This window comes from Mesocricetus auratus, unplaced genomic scaffold, assembly GCF_017639785.1.
Source record: "Mesocricetus auratus isolate SY011 unplaced genomic scaffold, BCM_Maur_2.0 contig_5230_pilon_obj, whole genome shotgun sequence".
NCBI classification, from domain to species: Eukaryota; Metazoa; Chordata; class Mammalia; order Rodentia; family Cricetidae; genus Mesocricetus; species Mesocricetus auratus.
The window spans coordinates 1-18,812 of record NW_024433101.1 but is presented as its reverse complement, the minus strand read 5'-3'; the positions used below and the strand labels follow the sequence as shown (position 1 = coordinate 18,812).

Here is an 18,812-nt window from a genome sequence, read left to right as displayed (position 1 = left end):
TATAGAGACCTTGTCCAAAACAGAGGAGCAAATAAGCAAGTGAATCAGCAACACAGAGATTGGGTATGTGGATAGAATGCTTCATGTGCACACTTAGATGGCATTCCACAATAAAGGAAACAAAAACGCTATGTAAAGTGACATCACCAGTCACAAAATATAATACTTATAATGCATTGGAGGCAAGTCCCAATATAGCAAGATCAAGTAATATCCTGGTTGCCTTGAAACAGGGTCACAGGTAGTGAATGATAGCAAAGTGGTAGGAAAAAAGCCTTTGGTGGGGGAGTGAGGCTGTTCTGAAACTGATGTGTTGGCTGTTGCATGCCTTGAGAATTTTCTCAGACTTACTAAACCACACATCTAAAAGAGATTAATTTAATTGCATTTATACAATCCACAGTAGTCTGAAGGGTATAGTTCTCATGCACAAGCCCTAAGATGAATTCCTCACCAAATAAAAACTATCCACACTCTAGCTACTAAAAATGAGATAATTATTAAAAGTCTAGAACACATTCTGGCTCCCTGTCAGAAGTTTAGTGTGTATATAAAATAAAGCACATACAAGCTATCAGTAGTAATGTCAATAAATGCTTACACATATAATGAAAAAAATGTGCATGGTCAGTCTCAGTAACAGGAAAATCTTCCCTGCCTAGTTCAAGTCTTCAGGGACCTAATGTCCTTGATATTCACACTTTCTACCAGCAGAGGGCACAAGATGTAATCCTTCCCAACTCCAGCTAGAGACCTGTTTCTCACACACTGTAAACATGAGGGTGTCTGGACCCTGGATTTGTCAAACTACAAAACTGTTCATTTGTTACTGTTTGTAAGTTACTGAGGTTATGGTTTTTGTTTTGTTACAGAGGTGTGGGTCTTGTTATCTTGCTCTGGGCTTATGTAATCTTCGTGTTTCAGCCTCCAAACACATGGACACTAAGAGTCCAGTTTGTAGTTTACTATCTGTTGGGAACAACATTGTTAACTTATGAAGGCAATACAGCTTGAGGAAATCAGATTTTCTTTTGGCAGCTTAGATATATGAGAAAATCTGAACGTGCTGAGAGAGGACGTGGGATTCCCTGCAGTCAACAGTTCCTGAAGCTTCTGCTTCATTTGAAGAGGATCTGAGGCTTGGGAAAGAGGAGAGAATATGGGGAGATGATGGAAGGAAGGAAGGAAGGAAGGAAGCATAATCCAGGGAAACATTAAATGAGACTGGGAAACTTTAGGGCTCACACATCCAAAAATGTAGGAGAGTGTTTATTGATTTTTATAAAATGTGTCCAGAAGGATAAGGAGTAACACGCAGGGTTGGCAATACACGATTGAAAGGTAAATCCTGAGGTTAAAAATAATTATGTGAATGCTGGAATAAACAAAGATAAATATATGTATTTTGTAACCTCAGGATGTCCTCATCTGCCCTCAACCCCACAACCTTTCTTGTCTCAGGGCATTAAAGCTCTGTGTGTTTGTCCTGAGCCCACTTTAGCTCCTGGATCTTCTGGGGCAGAGTCTTTGTCCAGAACTGCAGCCTTCTGGCTTTCAGGGCTCTGCTCACAGTAGGCTGGATGTCCAGCTGCAGGTACTGCTCATCATGGACCATCTCAGGCCAGTAGGGTAGACCCTTGCTGTTTTGGGGTTCCTGTGGCTATGACACCAACAGGGAAGGGTGAGGTTATGCTGATCCTTTGATTTGTGTCAGAGTAATAGATGAGCAGGCCAAGGGCATCAAGGGACAGATGGATTGGTGTACTGATGTGGAATTCAGGGGCCACTCACTAGAGTCTGCTCCATACGAAACAAGAGAAGATGTCTGGTATTGTGTCTCCCTCTCAGAGGGAAAATTCTAAAGAACAGTATCACAATGTTGAAACTCACCCATCAGATTTCTGTGGGATGAGTTGTAATTAAAAGCTAGACAGTGCTCCGGCGTCCACAGCTTCAGGTAAGCTTGGGTCCTCCAGGAATCACCCTGCCCCCGCCCATCACCCACCCCCTCAATCTTCCAGGGCTGCTCCCAGCAGCCATAGAACCGGCCCACACAGGAAAGGCATGAGTCCTTCCAGACCCCACCCCCTGGCGTCCCCAGCTTCAGACACCACCCTCCAGCATCCCCAGCTTCAGCTTCAGGAAAGAGAGACCAGTGGAGACAGAAAGACTCCACCTGCACCCACTGGAAGAAGAGATGAGAAGAAGACAGAATAAGAGCCCACTCAGGAATAGAAAGACCAACATGACTCCACCAGAATCTAGAGACCTAATGCCAGAAATATCTGAAAAGCACTACATAGAAGAAGCAGAAGAGACAGATCTTAAAATTCATTTTATGAAGATGATAGAGACCCACAAAGAGAAAATGAGGAAATCCCTAAAAGAAATAGAAGGAAAAACAAACAAAATACATGAAATGGAGGAAAAAGTGAACCAAAAAATTCAAGACATAAACAAATCTCTCAAAGATCTAAAGAGTACTAGGAAAAAACAACCAAACAAATGAAGGAAACAACTCAAAGAGTTGAAGGATTGAAAGCTAAATGATCAGGAACTACAAATGCAAGTATTACCAATAGAATTCAAAAGATAGAAGAGAAAATCTCAGGTGTTGAAGACTCATTAGAGGATACACAGTCATCAACCAAAGAAAATCTCAAAACCAAAAAATCCCTAACACAAAATATCCAGGAAATATGGGACTCTGTAAAGAATAATAATATCCTGGATAGATATCACTTGCCAAAACTCAATCAAGAATAGATAAACAATCTGAATAGACCTATAACACTTAATGAAATAGAAGCAGTCATCAAAAGTCTCCCAACCAAAAAAAGCCTAGGCTCAGATGGCTTCAGTGCAGAATTCTACCAGAAATTCAAAGAAGGGCTAATTCCAATACTCCTCAAAATATTCCACACAATAGAAGTGGGAGGCTCACTGCCAAACTCTTTTTAGGAGGCTATAATTACTTTTATACCCAAACTACACAAAGACACAACTAAGAAAGAGAACTATAGACCAATTTCCCTCATGAACATCAATGCAGAAATAATCAATACTAGTGTATTGATTTCAAGAACAAATCAGAAAACTCATCCACTATGATCAAGTAGGCTTCATCCCAGGAATGCAGGGATGGTTCAACATTAGAAAATCTATCAGTGTAATCCTCCATATAAAGAAACTGCAAAAGAAAAACCACATGATCATCTCCCTAGATGCTGAAAAATCCTTTGACAAAATCCAGCACCCCTCCATGATTAAGATCCTAGAGAGATCAGGGATAACAGGAACATACCTGAACATAATAAAAGTAATATACAGTAAACCAACAGCTAACATCAAACTAAATGGAGAGACACTCAACACAATACTTCTAAAAATCAGGAACAAGACAAGGAAGGTTGTGTGTGGGTAGAATAGGGGGAAAACAGGATAAGAAACACTGTAATAGAGGGAGTCATAGGTTAGAAGACAGATTTGGCACCAGTGAGACCTCTAGTGATCTAAAGGGATGACACCAACTGGCAAGCTAAGCAATAGTGGAGAGACCACCTTAAATGCCCTTTCCTGATAATGTACCTTATGTCTACCTTATATGCCATCCTAAAACCTTCATCCATTGACTGATGGAAGCAAAGGCAAACACCCACAGTTCAACACTGAACTGAATCCATGGAATTCAGTGACAGAGAGAGAGGAGCGATGAGCAAATTGGCAAAGAATTGGCTGGTGAAACCAGCAGAGACAGCTGATCTGAACAAGGAGGAACTCTTGGACCTAAGACTGACAGCTTGGATGTCAGCATGGGACTGATCCACACCCCCTGAGTGTGAGAGTCAGTGAGGAGGCCTGGGCAATCTATGGGGCCCTGGGCAGTAGATCAGTGTTTATCTCTGGCTTACAAATGGGCTTCGTGTGTCCATAACACAAAGGAGGATGCTCTCTCAGCCTGGACACTTAGGGGAGTGCCTGGACCCTGCCATGAGTGAAATGACAGACTCTGGATATCCCCTATGTGGAAGGAAGTGGGGATAGTGTGAGAGGCTGGGGGGGGGATAATGGGGAGGATGCAGGAGGACAGGCGGGAGAGGGAACTGGGATTGACATGTGAAACAAGCTATTTAAAATTAAAGTAATAAAAAAAGAGTTAAAAAACAAAAACTGTATTCTAGAGCTGGAGAGATGGTTCGGTAACTAAAAGTGTGCAATGCTGTTTCACAGGACCCAAGTTCAGTTCCTAGTGGCCAGGTCAAGAGGTTCAGTCTCCTGTAGCTCCAGCTCCTGGGGAACCTAACTCCTGGACTCCACAGGCACCTGCACTCATGACACAGACTTACACAAATAAAAAGAAAATGAATCTTTTAAAAAAAGCTAGAAGATATCTGTCTAAGTGTGCCCTAGTTTGGAGAAGACTATGGTGCAATTAAGGACCATGAATGCTAATGAGGTGCATGCACATGGGAGCCCTGGATGGAGACAAAAGCATAGGAGGGTGAGGATGTGTTCTCACCCATGTCTTGCAAAGTTGACCCAGTACTTCATCATCCTCCTATTCAGCAGCTTCGCCTCAGTGAATTCAACTGCAGACAGAAGGAGACAAGGGTCCAAGTCCTACCCACCTCATGCAGGTGCAACTCAAACTATACTATAGCAACCACAGCCTGAACCTGAACCCTAGGCCTAGTGTGAACTCTCTTCCTCAGCCAATGTCCATCCAAGACTACATGAATTCTTTGTGGTTCACTCCTACCCCAGTGTGCTCTCATTCCTTCTAGTACAGTCTAAACTAGGAAACGTTTATATTCTAACCCTGGTTGTTTTTGCAGTCTTGTTTGGGTTTTTGGATGTTGCCTTTTTCAACTGGACTGAGAGCTCAGTAATCCCTCAGGATCTCATTTGGGGCTCCATTCAGCCCCAAGGAAAACAAAGGACTCACGTTTCTTGCCCCAAAGGTAGGAGCCAAAGACAAAGGGAAGGTGATCACCATGGTCAGCCCTCACGTGTGATGGCCTGACAGGCTTGATGTAGCTTGGCTGGTGCTGGAACTCATAGAAGTAGATAGGAGCATGGGAACCTAGGAATGAGGACACATGTTGACATTATTTTCTCTCATATGGACTTTTTCCCCTTAACCCTTGGTTACAAAAAACATAGCTCTAAAATTATCAAGAATCACAGTTGAGTGGTAAAGTCCAGGCTGGAGAATTGACTATGGAAATCCTTTTCTTAAACAGTAACCCTGGCATTCCCAGATGACTCATTTTGACAGGATACAAATTGTAACTAACATGTTTTTCCTTGTGAACCTGCATAACCTGACACTTTTTTTTTTTACACTAGATATAAGTATTTACTGAGAAAAGTGTCCTCAGGTGCCCGGTGTTAGAGACCTGATGAAGACATGGATCAGGTCTGAACACTACAGTGCTCATCTAGGACTCAAATCTACAAGATTCCCACCCTGTTTGTATTATTAAAGATGTACTCACACTGAAAATTTGCTACTTGGAGTGTAGGGATAGCAAACATGAAGTCCTCCATCATGTCCCTGAACTGTGCTTGGAGGGTTTGGGGGTCCTCAATGTCCCCCATGTATTCTTCCATTACCAGATCACCATATTCAGGAGGCAGCATCTACACCAAGGAGAGCAGGAAGAGTGATATAGGGTAGGCCCTTGGATAGTTAGGCAGAGACATCCTAGTAAAGAATATGGCCAGGGGTGAGACAAAGTATAGGGGGAAATGTACAAGCTTTGGGTGAGCCCATACAGAAACCCACACATACATAGCCTTTTATTTCTGAGCATGCTGTCCAAGAAGAATATATGGGAACCCTTTCTGTTAGAATGGGATTCAAATCTCTTACCATGTGTGCTGCTCTGCTCTTCAGAACAGCTGGCAGGGTCTCTCTGATTATGTTCTTTATGACATGATCAAGGCCCATGAACTGGGAAGTAGAGGACAGTCTTAAAAAATGTATAGGCTGGGTTGGATCTAGATCAAAGTATTTCTGAGTTCCCACTACCCAACCTTTGAGTTTAGACTCCCAGAGACTTAGAACTAGGTCTTACCAAGGGGACTCCCCAGCCATACTCATCACTGTCTACACCAGTGATGCTGGGGATAGGGTGAAAATCCACAGAGGCCAATAGATCCAGAGGGTACCCAGGTAGGAACGTCCCATCCACCACAGCAGGGATCATAGTGAAGACCTATGGGGCATTAAGTGTCAATGCTGAAGACCAATCACATAAATATTGTGATACCCACTGCATATCCACACTGTTTTCCCATTTCCTACCTTATCTCAGGATGCTATGCTAACTGCAGAAGAACCTGGATATCAAAATTAGCTTAGCTTGTTATTTCTGCACACAGTACTAAAAGGACACTAAACCATTTACTAGTTCCAATAGTAAGTACTGACAATCCCACATCATCCTGTTGATCAAGTCCGACAAGCACACGATTCTCCCAACCTGGTTGATAGCCAGAATCTCTTCTTCAGTCTTGTCTTGTAGACAGTGTACCAGGGCTTCTGAGTCCTTGGCCTCACATCCTGATAGTTTGGCCACTGTCTATAAACAAAAAAGTCACCAGTTGGCTCACCCCTCCCAGCAGGGAGCACAGTTTCCTTGATTCTAAGAAGATGTCATTGCCTCTAAATATCACATCCTACTGTTTGTTGTGTATGAAAGGACTTTACAAGGAACTCTTCACATGTTTTTGTGGCTCAGAGGTTACAGCCGGGAAAGGGACCATTCTATTTGTGTATTTGTTTTCTTACTGTTGTTTTTATTGATGTGTGTGTGTGTGTGTGTGTGTGTGTGTGTGTGTGTGGTGTTAATATGTGACAATAGGTATGGCGTATCATATTTTGCCCATGAAGGTTAGAGAATACCCCCTGATTTCACTGTTTTCTTACCCCATGTTTGTCTATACCAGCTTAACTGGACTATGAACTTCCAAGGATTCTACTGTCTCTACTTCCCATCTCACAGTATGTGCACTGGGCTTATTGAACACACATTACCACCTCTAGCCTTATAAGGGGTCTGGGGATGTGAACTTGGGACCTCACACTTGCACAGAAAGCATGTATACCAGCTGATTCTTTCCCTCAACTCATGAGTTCTGATTAGATTTTTTTTTTGCCAATCTGACACAAGCCAGGGTGATCTTGATAGAGGGACCTCAACCGAGAAAATGCCACTATCAGATTGACTCATAGACAAGTCCTGCATGGTGGGTAATGCAACCCATGTGCAAGTGTCCTGGGACGTATGATGATGGGGAAGTCCTTCTGTGCATATGTCTCTCTTTGGCTAATGAATAAAGCACTGTTGGCCAATAGGGAAGCAAGATAGGTGGGACTAGGAGTCGAGGAGGATTCTGGGAAACAGAGGCACAGAGTCACCATGCAGGAAATGGGAGAAGTGAGACGTCTGGACCCTTTCTCCGGTAAGAGAAGATTACGTGGAAATACTTAGATTAACAGTTATGGGTTAATAATTAAGTCAGAGCTAGCTGATAAGAAATCAAAGCAAACAGCCAACAGCTTCATAATTAATATAGTGTCTCATGTGTTATTTGGGGGCTGAGATAGCAGCAGGACCCAAGTGGCTGACTACACATTACTGTATAAGAAAGCAAACCAAAGAATCCACCAATAACAATTCAGTAAAAAGTGTTCCTCCTTGGCCTCTGCTTGAGTTCTTCCTGAGTGCTTACTCTGACCTACCTTCAAGATGGAGTATAAACAGGAACCTGAAGTCAACCTTTGCCTCCATAAGTAGCTTCTGGTCATGATCTTTATCACTGGAAAACTATGTGTATGAGTTTGGCTAATGGTGGTAGCCACTGGACACAGTTTTTCTGCTATATACCATACTCAGCATACATAAGACAGAGGGATGGGGATCCTAAATTTTATGCATTTCAGAAATTATATGGAAAGATGCTATATCTCACGATCCTTGTTTTCTCTGCTTCATGGGTTAGCAAAGTACCAGAAGCAAGGATTGAAGCATCAAAGTAGGGTCTGATGCTGTTGAGGACACTCACTGTGTAGACCACCGCAGACTTCTCAGAGATAAGGTCAGGCAGCAGGGCCACTCCACTCTGCATAATGGCTCCATGGAAGAGTCCTTTGGACATGGGGGACACAACAAGTGAAGACATACTTGTTCCTCCTGCTGACATTCCAAAAATAGTGACCCGGCCAGGGTTGCCTCTGAAGTAGGCAACATTATGCTGGACCCACTGTAGAGCAGCCACATGGTCCAAGTAGCCCCAGTTGCCTCTGGCATGCTTGTCTCCTGCTGTGAAGTGGCAGGAATAGGAATTACATGTCTGTCCATGTTCTACTTCGAATCCATTGTTCATTAGAGACCAATAATTACCTGAAGAAGCCAAGAACACCCAAGCAATACTGGATAGCAACAATTACTATATTCTCAGTAGCTGCCAGTTTGGATCCATCAGTCACGGAAGCCATTCCTGCAACCAGTGCACCACCATGGATCCATACCATTACCTAGTGATATCAACACACATGCCAGGAGGCCCATACCCAGGCCAAAGTAAACTGGACTGCCTATTATTTTATCAAATGCTTTTTCTCTGTGCAGGTCGACTTACACACAGTTCTCCTCATAATTTCTGGACATGGTTCAGAGATGGGGTACTCTAGGCGTATATCCATATTTTCCTTTACTCTTGCCACTAGGAAATCTTGCATGGATTAATGGCTCTGGCTCTCAAGTAATATCATCATCACTCTGAGATCCATTAAAGTAGAGCAGAAGGAGTCTCCATGAGTGTCCTTCCTGATTGCTAATCAGAAGGGACATTAGATCCCATTGGCACAAATGATAACCTGCAGGCCAAACAGTTTATAATTAAAAAGAAAAGAAAAGAAAAGGAGAGAGGAGCAGAACTAGGACAACAAAATTTCAGAAGTCACTGACATAGTAGCATTCATATCAGAAAACTGTTAACATGAAAAACTATAATATTTACAGTGTGACTGGTATTCATTTAAAGATGGTGACCATATGCAGCAGGGACCTGAAACAAGTATAAACCAGTAATTATTACTTTGATAATTATTAGCTAAACAAATTATTATTTATCTTTAAAAAAAAGAATTTCTGTGGTCATGGTGTCTTTTCAAAGCAATAAAAATTCTATCTACAACAGAAGCTGGTACCCGGGACTGGAGTATTGCTGTGATAGGCCTGAGCATGCCTTTGGAATAATATAGACTGTGCTACTTGTCAGGACACAAGAAATGGAGTCTATTTCATTTCAACTAATGATCAGAGAGTTTAAAATTGTCCTTACATCCTTAAGTCTATAGCTTGGTGGATACAGGATGTCTTGGCCTTAGCAGAGGATGTCTCTTATTTAAATAACAATAGGTTTAGGCCCAGGTTCATTTACTCTCTACCCTGAAGGCCTAATGAATGGCAGGTGTGACTACAAAAACCTCGAGGATTAAGGGAAGTAAATCTCTTTGCCCCTTATACATGATAATAGAAGTCTTCTGCTATTTTTGTCCTCACTGTTGGTTAAATACATAAGATGATAAGAATAAACTAAGGGCCTGTTCACAGTATGGATTGAATCTGCCCTCTGTACAGTTACCCTGCATCTCTGTTCTTTTTAGCTAGCCTTTCCCTCATCCACACTCCCCCACCCAGGTATTAACTGTGGCTGCTTGACTGGCTCCAAATACAGCACCACAAACACAGCTCCCCCCACCCCCAACAGCTACTTTAGGTTAGGAAAGCAATGGAATGCTTTCAGCACCGCTTAATGGGCCATACTGGTAGGAGCATGGAAGACAATGGTGCTGGTAATGATTTGAAATGTTGGAGTTGGCTCAAGAGGTTTCAGAGAAGAATTTTAGAATGTTGCCTAGAAATCGTTCTTGAGATATTTTGATGAAGGAAGTGGCTGCCTTTTGCCCCTGCCTGAAGATTACTAAGGCTAAAGTGGAGAGTTTTGGATTAATTCCATTGACAGAAGAAATCTCAAAGCAGTGTCATGTGGATATTAGAGGTAACTCTAATGAGATTTATAATTAAAAAGAGTAAGTAGAGCAGGATAAATTGCAAATAGTAAATTCTGAGGAGAAAGAGAGCACCAGGAAGTGAAATAAATCTAAATTCTGTGCTCAAGGAGATAAACAGATTAAGAAATAGGATAAAGGAAGTGGTGACCTCAGGGCAATATCCAACCCAGCTAAGTTTTTAACTTGTGAAAAAGAAATTAAAGCTTAGAGCTGAATGTGGTGGAGCACACCTGCAATCCCTATACTGGATAACTGAGTTTGAGGCCAACTTGGTCTACAGAGCAAGTTTCAGGACAGCAAAGCTTGGGCAGTCAAAGACAGAAAGCTGGTGAACATGTAATTGAACATGGGGGCCATGTTTCAGCTCCAGCAAGCAGCAGAACTTGGCTATTTGTCCACAAGAGTCTGGCTTTAGAGTTAAGGATAGAAGAAATGGGTTATGGAATTATCTTTGACACCTAAAGAAAGTTGCCAAGGCCAGGCATGTGTCAGGGTGTTCCTGGATGGAGGCCTAATAGAGAGGCCATTGTGTGAACCTAAGACCTGTATTTTCTTAGAGATGCTGGATTCATTGAATACCTGCCACCAAGAGCTGCTAACAGGGGTGGAACCAGCCCAAGAGAAAAGTGTGTTGCAGTCAACAAAGTTGGAGATGTGGAAAAGCACTTTGACGTCAGACATGGAGATGCGGAGTTTAGAGATTGCCCAGTCAATTTTCTGTTTTGCTTTGGTCTGGTATTTCTTTGCTATGTTCCATTCCCTGTGTCTTCAAATGGATATATGTGATGGAAGTATGTGATCTGCTTTTTGATTTTGATTTTTATATGTGATTGCCAGGTATCTCAGAAGAAACTTTGAAGTTTGAAATAAATTGAGACTGTTTAAGACTATGGAGAATTTTTAAGTTAGACTCAATGTATTTTGCATTATGATATGGATATAAACCTTTGGAGGTCAGGTGTGAAATGTAGTGGCTTGAAAGCAAATGCCCCCCAATGTAAGCGGCACTATTAGGAGGTGTGGCTTCCTTTGAAGAAGTGTGTCACTGTGTGGGCAGGCTTTGAGGTCTCTGGTGCTCAAGCTTTCCACAGTGTGACTGTTAGTCATCTTCCTGCTGTCTTCTGGTCAAGATGTAGCCAGCTCCATGACTGCTGCATGCTGCCATGCTCCTCATGGTGATAATGGACTGAACCTCTGAAACTATAAGCCACCACCTCAATTAAATGCTTTCTTTCTATGAGTTTCTGTGGTCATGGTGTTGTTTCAAACAATAAAACACTAATTAAGGGAGGGGGCCAAGGCTACTGTGGGGAGGCTTTGGAGGATGTAAAAACAAAATCAGCACCAAATAATTATCGTGTTGCTATGTAATTTTCTACTCTTTTGAACTGTAATATGAACATCTGATACCTGGGATATGGAATATGTGACATCTGAGGCCACAAACATCAAGAGCCCAATTTTCAGTTTATTATCTATTGGAAACAATACTGCGAACTTATGAAGGCAATATGGCTTGGGACAATCAGGTTTTCTATTGACAACTGATAAACGGGAAAGCACGAACTAGCTGAGAGAGGATATGGATTTCCTGTAGTGCTTTAAGCTTCTGCTTCATTTGAAGAGGGTCGGAGGTTTGGAAAAGAGGAGAGAGAGGATGGAGAGAAGATGATGAGAGGAAGGAAGGAAGGAAGGAAGGAAGGAAGGAAGGAAGGAAGAAGGAATGAAGAGCCTAAAAACAGTGAAGTGTTACATAAAGTTGGGGAACGTTGGGGCTCACACATCCATACGGTTGTGAGAGTATTTGTTTATTTTCAAAAAATGTGTCCAGAAGAGTAAGGGGGTAGCACACAGAGGGTTGTTTAAACACGACAGAAAGGACAAATCTTGAGTGAGTGCTTATGTGAATGCTGGAAAAAATAAAGATAAATAAATGCACCTTGTAACCTCAGGATGACACCATCTGTGTTCAACCCCACACAGCTTTCCTGTCACAGGGCACTAAAGCTCAGTGTGCTTGTCCTGAGCCCTCTTTAGCTCCTGGATCTTCTGGGGAAGAGTCTTTGTCCAGAACTGCAGCCTTCTGGCTTTCAGGGCTCTGCCCACAGTAGGCTGGATGTCCAGATGTAGGTACTGCTCATCATGGACCATCTCAGGCCAGCAGGGTAGACCCTCACTGTTGGGGTTCCTGTGGATATGACACTAACAGGGAAGGGCAAGGTTACTCTCATCCAAAGCCTGATATCTTGATTTGGGTCAGAGCATTAGATGAGTCAGCCAAGGGCCTGAAGTTAGAGAAGGACTGATCTTTTGTTACAGAATACAAGTGTTACTTATTAGTGTCTGGTCCATATGAAACACAGGAAGCTGTCTAGCTCTCTCTCTCTCTCTCTCTCTCTCTCTCTCTCTCTCTCTCTCTCTCTCTCTCTCTCTCTCTCTCTCTCTCTGTCTCTGTCTCTCTCTGAGAAAATCTAAAGAACAGTAGCAAAATACTGTGACTCATCCACCAGGTTTCTGTGGGATGAGCAGTAATGTAAAGCTCTAAAGTATCTAAGTGTGCCCAGGGTTGGAGAAGACAGTGGTGTAATTAAGGACCATGCATGCTAATGAGGTACACGTACATGGGAGCCCTGGATGGAGACAAAAGCATATGAGTGTGAGGGAGGGACATATTCTCACCCATGTCTTGCAAACTTGGCCCAGTACTTCATCATTCTCCTGTTAAGTATCTCCTCCTCCTCCTCCTCAGTGAAGTCAGCTGCAGACAGAAGGAGACAAGGGTCCAAGTCTTACGCACATCATGCAGGTGCAACTCATGCTCTACTACAGCAACCACAGTCTGAACCTGATCCCTAGACCTGGTGTATACTCTCTTCCCTCAGCACTCAGAATCCAGCATCCATCCAAGCGGCTACTTGAATTCTCTCTGGTTCACTCTTACCCCAGTGTGTTCTCATTCCTTCTAGCACAAATTAGACAAGGGAGTCTCATATTCAAACCCTGGTAGAATTTTTGTTCACTAGTTTGTTTGCTTTTTATTGTTTTATTTTTCAACTAAGAAATGGTGAACACTTGATCCCATCTCTCTGAGAGCCTTGGCTTTCTCAACTGGACGGAGAGCTCAGTAATCCCTCAGGACCTCATTTGAGGCTCCAATCAGCTCAAAGATAACAAGGGGATTTGTGTTTCATGTCCCAAAGGTGGGATCCAATGATCAAGGGATAGTGCTCACCATGGACAGCCCTCACATGGAATGGCCTGACATGCTTGAGAGAATTTGGCTGGTGCTAGAACTCATATAGAAGTAGATGGGAGCATGGGAACCTGAAAGTGAGTACGCATGTTGACATAATGATTTCTAACATGGAGCTTTTCTGCCTAACCTTTGGTGACAAGAAACCTTGCTCCAAAGTTGTCTGGAATCACAGTTGACTGGTAAGCGCCAGACTGAAAAAGTGACTATGGGAAGCCTTTTGTTAAACAGTAATCCTGGCATTCCCAGAGGAGCAGTTTTGGCAAACACCAAGTGTAGCATAGCTGCCATGTCTTGCTCTGGACCTGCATAAGATGCCATTCGTTTACTCTGGATGTAAGGATTTACTGAGCTAAGTGTCTTCAGATGCCTAATGATGACATGGGTCAGGACTGGAAACTACACAGCTCATCTTGGATCCACAGCTCTGAGCTCCCCTCTTCCCTAGGCCTTGTCAAATAAGTACTCACGCTGAAAATTTGCTACTTGGAGTGGAGGGATCACAAGCATGAAGTCCCCCATTGTTCCTGATCTGTGCTTGGAGAGTCAGGAGGTCCTTAATGTCCCCCATGTGCTCTTCCATTAGCAGGTCACTACATTCAGGAGGCAGCATCCACACCAGGAAAGATCAGAAGAGTGAAGTAGGGCAGGTACTTGGACAGGTAGACAGAAGCCTCCTAATAAGGAATGTGGCCAGGGGTGAGACAGAGCATAGAGGGTGGTTCAGGATTAGTGTGAGGCCACACACAAACACACACATATACTAGCCTTTATTTCTGCGTGTGGAATTTTGAGAATAATATGTAGGAACCCCTTTTATCAGTACAGGAACCAAGGTCTCTCACCATCTGTGCTGCTCTGTTTTTCAGAACAGCTGGCAGGGTCTCTCTGGTTACGTTCTTTATGACACGATCAAGGCCCATGTACTGGGAAGTAGAGGACAGTCTTAAGTATAGGATGGGTTGGATGTAGATCAAAGTATCACTAAGTTCCCACTACCCAACATTTGATTTTAGGCTCCCAGGGCCTTAGAACTGTCTCACCAAGGGTATTCCCCAGCCACACTCATCACTGTCTATACCAATGATGCTGGGGACAGGGTAAAAATTTACAGAGGCTAAAAGATCCAGAGGGTGCCTACGTAGGAATGACCTATCCACCACAGTAAAGATCATAGTGAAGACATGGGGCATTACATGTCAATTCTGAAGACCAGTCATATAAATATTGTGATGGCCACTGCATATCCACACTATTTTCCCATTTCCTAACTTGTCTCAGAATGCTATGCTAACTGCAGAAGAAACTGGACATCAACATTAGGATACCTAACCATGGAGACAAGTTAACTGGCTCATGTAGCAAGTTCTGGCAATCCCTCATCCTGGTGATCAGGTCCACCAAGTCACACAATTCTGGTTGACAATCAGAATCTCTTCTTCAGTCTTGTCTTGTAGGTAGTGTACCAGGGCTTCTGAGTTCTTCTCCTCACATTCTGATAGGTTGGCTACTGTCTATAAATGGAATAGGCAATGTTTGGTTCACTGCTCCAATGAAGGAGCAGAGTTTCCTTGATTGATGTTATTGTCCCTAAATATAAGATTCCTACCTTTTTTGTATATGTATGAAAAGACTTAAGTGGAATTATTCACACACACACACACACACACACACACACACACACACACACACACACACACTGCTCAAAGGTAACAGGTGGGAAAGTACTCTTCTAGATGAATATTTGTTTTCTTGCTGTTGTTTTATTTGTTTTATTGTGTGTGGTGTTTATGAGTGACCATAACTGTGGTGTATAATATTTTGATTGTAATGGTCAGAGAAATCCTATAGGTGTCACTAGTCACCTTATCTTTTGTTTGCATTTGTCTACACCAGTTTAACTAGACTACAACCTTCCAATAATTCTATTCTGTCTGCTTCTCATCTCACCATAGGGCACTGGGTTAACTGACACATATCACCACATCTAGCCTTATGTGTGCTCTGGGTATTTGAACTTGGGGCCTTATACTTGCACAGTGAATATTTTTATGAGTTGACACTTTCCCTCAACCCATGTGTCCTGGTCAGATTTTTTTTTTTTGTCAACTTGACACAAGCCAGGGTATTTTGAAAGAGTAACTTTAACTGAGAAAATTCCTTATCATATTGGCCCATAGGAAGTCCAGGCATTTTTTGTTTTAAGTGACTGATGCAGAAGAGCTCATATCACAGTGGGCAGTCCCACCCATAGGCAAGTGTCCAGGGGTATATAAGAAAGCAAACTGAGGAACCCTTGGGTAACAAGGGAGTAATCAGTGCCCACCTCGATGGCCGCTTATTCAGTTTTGGCCCCCAGGGACTTGCTTGAGTACTTACTCTGACATTTCTTCAAAATGAAGTATAAACTGGAAGCTGAAATAAACCTTTTCCTCCCCAAGTAGCTTTTGGTCATGGTCTTTATCACAGACATAAGAAGCAAACTAGGAAAACATGAGTATGTGTTTTTGCCAAGGATGGAAAGCACTGGTACAGCTTTTCTGTCATAACATACTCAGCAGACACAAAGTAAAGAGGATGGGTTCTAAATTTTATGCCTCTAATAAATCACAGGAAAGAAGCTATTCCCATGACCATTTTCCCCCACTTAACAGAATATCAAGGTATCAAAGTCAAGGACTGAAGCAGTCAAGTAGGGGCTTGTACTGTTGAGGATGCTCACAGTGTAGACTACCTCAGATGTGTCAGAGATGTGTTCAGGTAGCAGGGACACTCCACTCTGCATAATGGCTCCATTGAGAAGTTCTTTGGACATGGGGATAACAAGTGAAGACATACTTCTTCTACTTGATGAGGTACCCAAAATAGTGACCCATTTAAGGTTGCTTCCAAAGTATGTAATATTCAGCTGGACCAAGCGTAGGGCAGCCGCTTGGTCCAGGTAGCCTCAGTTGGCTCTGGCATGCTTGTCTCCAATGCTGTGAAGTGGAAGGGACAGGAACCACAGGTTTGTCCATGTTCTACTCATCTGCTATTGTCCAGCCCAGTCCCAGGATTTCCTGAAGAAGCCAAGGATATCCAAGCGATACTGGATAGTAAACATTACTATATCCTCAGTGGATCTCAGTTTGGATCCACCATTCATCGAGTCCTTTCCCAAAACCAGTGCACCACCATGGAACCATACCATCACCTAGAGAAAGCAAGAGAGATGCCAGGAGGCCCATACCGAGCCCAAGGTCAATAGGACTGCCTGTTAGATTAACAACTGCTTTGTCTCTGTGCAGGTTGACTTATATACAGATCTCCTCAGGATTTCTGGACATGATGGACAGATGGGGTACGATAGGCATATAAACATATTTCCCTTCACACTTCCCCAACATGAACTCTCTGCATGGATTAATGGCTCTAGATCACAGGTAATACCATTATCCCTCTCAGACTCATCAAAATATAGCCAATAGGAACATCTCCCTGTATGTCTTTCCTGATTATCGCTCAGAAGGGACATCAGATCCCATGGGAACAACACAGAATATGCAGCCAGAAATTTTGATTATGACATTATAGAACCCTTGAGTAACTTCCTGGACGTTTTCCTGGTTCAAGTTGATAGAAGAATTCTTGGTTTAATAAAAGACCTAGAGCCTCTTACCTCTCAGAGCCCTAGTGCTCTGAGTCACTCACCCAGGTAGGGCAAAGCACAGTCGTCCTACAGGTGTCTTGGCAAAGGAATTCCCAGGAAGGTATAGATACCTACATCACTGTCTTTCACATGGACAAGTATAGAGAGAAGCCTTTTCTTTTCTGCCACTTTGGTTTTCCCCACCAGTCACCTGGGCTCTGCCGAGTTGTAATCCCCAAATAACACACAAGACACTGTATTGATTATGAAGCTGTTGGCCTTGCTTCTTTCTTACTGGCTAGCTCTGACTTAAGTATTTATCCCATAATTGTTAATCTAAGTATTTCTCTTACCGGAGAAAAGTTCCGGACATCTTACTTCTCTGGTGGACTACATCGCGACTCCCTGTGTTTCTCCTACCCAGAGTCCTCCTGGACTCCTAGGCCCACCTATCTTGCTTCCCTATTGGCCAACAGTGCTTTATTGACATATACACAGGACTTCCCCCATCAGACAAGGTTTCTTCTCACTTGCTCTGTGTGTGTGTGTGTGTGTGTGTGTGTGTGTGTGTGTGTGTGTGTGTGTGTGCGCCTGGTTGGGCTGAGCCCTGCCCTCTAAGTGGAGAGATGACATCACTTGTGACACTTGTGGATTCCTACCTCATCTATACCATGGTAATAGGAAAGGTAACCTGGGCCCTTTCTGTGGGATGTTGAGATGAGGCCTTCTGGATTATTTAGGGTTGGAAACCTTGTCCATTGACCCGCTTGCAAATTGACAGGTCACTTCTCTAGTCAAGAAAATGACAGATTCAGAGCTACTTTGAATTGTTAATGTATTATTGTCATTATCTAAGGTCACAAGAAGTGATTCTTTCCTGTAATTTATCTACCCACAACCACACACAGATGAGGTAAAAGTCCCTCCAGCTCTTCTGTCCCTACTAGCTCCTCAGTGCATGCTAATCTTACATATCTCTGACCTGGCAAGTGCCATAGAGCCCACCCTGTGGACTTGGGTGGGGGCATTAGGGGTTAAACAATCAATACTTTCTTCTGTCATCTCCACCAGCTCCTCCCTCCTTGATTTTTCCCTCCTAATAACTCTGCCTGAAACCCTGAAGAACTGGAACATCTCTGACCCTGGTCTCCTCTGTTCACTTAGACAGTCTCACCATGCACATGGAGGAGGAAAAGCAGGGGCCCACAGGCCACACCATACAGACAGCCATGAAGTCTATCAGTTGGCATGGTTGAATTCCAGCCCTAATTTGTGCTGCTACAAGATGACTGTGTCACAACAAAAGAAAACAGAACAGATAGGCTTTTCCCAGGTAGGAGTTTATACCTTAGGGATGTAGGTGTGGATATTCAGCTGGTTGGGACAAAGTTCTTATTGCAGGATAAGGCAGACACCTTAGGGAGTCAATATTTGGCAGGCAGGGTAAAGACACCTCTGCACTTTCTGTTCCTTGCTTGGCCTCTTGGATAGATCTATCATGGCCTCTGAAGTCCTCCTGGAGTGCTAGGGTCCCTTCGTTGAACGTGGAGTCACCATAATGCAAAGGCAGGAGCTTATAGTGTGATCTTCATTTGTAAGACTCCACTGGGCAGCCAAGATTCATGTAGTACTACATCCACCCTCAGGGTCTCTTCCCTTAAGGGTGATCTTAGGATATGAAGGTCCCCTTAGACATACACAGAGAACACACACACACACACACACACACACACACACACACACACACACACACACACACTGATATGGCATCATCTGTGCCAGCACAGACATTTGAGTTTCTGAGAGAAGCACAGCTGTGACCTGCATATAAACTGCTGGCCGTG

At 43.2% G+C, this 18,812-nt stretch overlaps 2 pseudogenes; both read right to left on the bottom strand.

The window, feature by feature from the left end:
* Window positions 1-1,465: 1,465 nt before the first annotated feature.
* LOC121138430 lies at window positions 1,466-8,542 on the bottom strand (annotated as a pseudogene).
* A 3,546-nt stretch (window positions 8,543-12,088) lies between these two features.
* Window positions 12,089-16,533, bottom strand: LOC121138429 (annotated as a pseudogene).
* Window positions 16,534-18,812: the final 2,279 nt, after the last annotated feature.